This window comes from Schistocerca nitens, chromosome 1 (assembly GCF_023898315.1).
Source record: "Schistocerca nitens isolate TAMUIC-IGC-003100 chromosome 1, iqSchNite1.1, whole genome shotgun sequence".
Lineage (NCBI taxonomy): Eukaryota > Metazoa > Arthropoda > Insecta > Orthoptera > Acrididae > Schistocerca > Schistocerca nitens.
In genome coordinates this window covers 126068509-126072253 of record NC_064614.1, presented here as the reverse complement: position 1 = coordinate 126072253, position 3745 = coordinate 126068509, and the positions used below count along the sequence as shown (strand labels likewise).

At 40.7% G+C, this 3745-nt stretch overlaps 1 pseudogene; it reads right to left on the bottom strand.

Moving 5' to 3' along the window:
• Positions 1-279: 279 nt before the first annotated feature.
• Positions 280-397, bottom strand: LOC126210002 (5S ribosomal RNA; annotated as a pseudogene).
• Between the last annotated feature and the right edge of the window lie 3348 nt (positions 398-3745).

Here is a 3745-nt window from a genome sequence, read left to right as displayed (position 1 = left end):
TGTTTTGCACATAGTTTATTTTTAGGTGCACGAGCCACTAATACATAATGGAGTGACAAAACAAAAAATAACTCCTCCTTCACAGGCCATGAAGGCTCAACGGTACTGACGGGCCGCCGTGTCATCCTTAGCTCATAGGCGTCACTGGATGCGGATATGGAGGGGCATGTGGTCAGCACACCGTTCTCCTTGCCATATGTCAGTTTCCGAGACCGGAGCCGATACTTTTCAATCAAGTAGCTCCTCAGTTTGCCTCACAAGGGCTGAGTGCACCCCGCTTGCCAACAGCGCTCGGCAGACCAGATGGTCACCCATCCAAGTGCTAGCCCAGCCCGACAGCCCTTAACTTCGGTGATCTGACGGGAACCGGTGTTACCACTGCGGCAAGGCCGTTGGCAGTGATAAAACTAATGATATTAAATGATGGCTCCTGTAGAAGTGATGTTTTGCGAAAATGATACTGCATCTAAATAGGGCAATATGAAATTGGCACTAAATGTTTAGAGCCTACATTCAACTTCTAATAGAGAATGTAATCGCTATAAATAGCAACATGAACTTCCCAATGACACTACATGCTGTTAACTGGCGTCTGTTTCACTCTCTTTAGATTAATGTGGAGGGACAAGATTTATTGGGCACTGATTGGGACAATCTTACTGGACGTGCAGTACACCAGTAGCTTTCGTCACATTGGTCTTCTGTTATCCTGATATTTTGTCTCTTTGAACATTGGAAAATAATATTTGCTTTATATGGTCCAGCATTAACATTTTGTAGAATGATATAGTCTGGTGTGAATATCCTAACATGACAATATGAGGTCACTCCAATGTACCTGGGAAGTCTAGCTCCCAATATGAACCACACCAAAAGCTGTGTATTGTGCCAGCAAGACACATCATGCAAGCACTGGTTTGACTCTGTATATGGGTTTTCTCAATGGCACAAAGAGTAGTAAGAGAACCGACTAGAGCTTGTGGCTTGCAACAAGGGAGCATAGAATTTCAAATTGTGGGAAACATCTTAGACTGTGTAGAAATAAAATATTTTTATCAAAACCATGCAGATTGTGACAGGATAAGCGGATATTCTGTAACGTGGCCATTGTCGAAATTGCTAAGGGACTATATACTAGACATTTTGTTAGGTGTCATGACCGTCACAAAAAGGTTAATACATGTCTGCTGGGTCATCAGATGACTGACCTATCAGTAGCATTTCATGTTTCAGAGGCGCATCTGAAAGTTACTGAACACATGCGCCGAAGTGTGCTGCATAGTTACTTTCACGTCTTACTGTGCAAGCCGTGAAATATGTGCTGAGGAGCTACTAAATGATATGGGTTAAACTCGATAGATCCCAAAGATGAAAATGCTCTTCTGATAAGCTCTTATAATCTCAACATTAAAAACATAAAAACAAGCATATTATTTTAAGAAGATTTTTGGAAGTTTGTTTGGCTATGTTTGTAGGAAGAAGAGCAAGCCTCCCAAAATTTCAGAGGATATTTGACTTCCGCGATCTCAGCCATTGGCCTCTTTAGCTGCTTGCACACTGAAATTTTCGCCACAGCAACAAAGCTTAGTCGAGCTCCTTCCAGTTTTTTTATTAATTTAAGGGCTCACTACTTATCTTGGTTAAAACCGTCTTTCTCGATTTCCGTTAAAGTTTTTACAACTCCAGAAGACTGTGTTTCACATAAAACGTATTATAGACATCGAATCACCTTTGATGAAAAACACAATGACAAAATATCCAGGATTCCATTAGCAACAGTCTTACGTTCCACTTCATAGACTTTTGTTAAGACGTGACGTGGCCGTTAGCCTCAATTCGTCACTAGTTGTTTCCTGAGGTTCTCATTTTACTTACTTCTTATAAATATGGTTGAATACGAGATGGATTCCACACTAACTGCTTGTTCAAACTTTCTCTTTTTTCGAAGACACCAAATATTTAATCGCTAAAGCACTTCCTGGCATAAATGCGATACTCACTTTTGTAAGGACCAAGAGATAGAGGTAAATAATAAGCACGCACGTGCTTAGAGGTTGTCAGTGATATACTTTTAACAACAAGCTCGAAAACATCACATTTAATATTCACGAAGCACAAATCACAACGACCAAAAAGAGAAACTTAGGAAAGTGTTTCTTAATGCTTCGTAAACGTAATTAACAAATTAATTCGTACCCTTTTCTCTTACATATTATAACTTGTTGTAGAATTATCAGTTTTTATCTCCCAACGGTATATTTTCTGCGAAGAGGCTGTGTTAGATTTCCTCAACTCCCTCATGTAATTCACAGGGAGTAAATTTGCTGAGCATGCGTTTGCACTACAAACATTTATTCTCTCAACCCATTTCCGCCGAGTTACCGACGTGTGCTGGACGGTAACGTTCCCCTATACCAATTATTTCACTATTGCGACCGTCACGAAAATAGACACCTCATGGTCATATCATCGTCTTACGGCATTGCCAGTTAGGGATAATTTCAAAGTTTAATAAAAATTCCGAAAAAATACTAGAAATCTCTATTTTTCCAAAAGAAAATTCTTGCTAGCTGCTAGAAAAAAAATAAAAATAACGTTAGAAGAAAGTTTGAAGAAAAATAATTTTTTACTTCAGAATGTGGAAAAAACGACACCACTGACATATTTCGATTGAAAAACTATAGGTACATTCTCAAAGTTTATAAATGCAGGTGGTGCATATTTTATCGTGAAAGCCTAAAAGTTACCCGAGATAAAAAAATAAAATACCTTAAGAGATGTGAAACTGTTGCACTGTGTAAAGAAAAATGTCGCTCATGAATTTACGTTCTGTTGGACCTTGCAGAAACTTCTAGCGAGCAAGTCGTTAACAAAACTACAAAATTAATTTTTGAAAAATATGAGACGTCATTATCGTATCGTGCCATCCGTGGTCACATATTATTTACGAGACACTCCGTGCGCGGCAGGGCGTGAGTAGTTGTAAGCCGCCATCAGGACTAGTTCCGGCGGCTCGCCCTGAGGCGACCGAGAATGTTCCCAGCCTCCAGAACTGTTTTTTACTTGCAGTCATTACAAACCCTTCATCGCTGCACCCATCACCAAAATCGCCGATATACGCTATACAAAAGTAAGTATGTATTTCCAGCCCACTATTTCTTTTGAAGTAGAGCAAAAGATATTTGTTTGTATAGCTTTGTGAAACCTACGTTTTATCGAAGTGTACAACAAAACTAGGGTTGCCATGCATCCCGATATATCGGAAGCGTCACCGTAATGGATCTTCTTGTCCCGACATCCCGATAAGACCCAAGTTTGGCCCGATTATGCAAAATACTGTTACGAGCTCAGATTAAGGACTAAAGTAACGCCATCTGTTAGCGTAACATGTAGAGGCAGCCCATAAACTATATTCCGCACGAACAAGCCATGAAGACCTAACAGTACAGACCAGCCACCGTGTCATCATCAGCCCAAAGCCATCACTGGACGTGGATATGGAGGAGCATGTTATCAGCAAACCGCTCTCCTGGCCGTGTGTCAGTTTACAAGACCGGAAGTAGTATGGAAACAAGGACACCACTTCAGGTTGCATTGTTGCAAAATTTATTCAAGATGTCAGATCCAAGATGGCGGCGATAGAAGTGGCAATATCGCAATGACGTCATGGTGGGAAGATCAAATTTTGGCGGGAAAATAGGTCAATTGGGCAACCTCCACGAATCTAAACCCCTCCTCTCCCCCC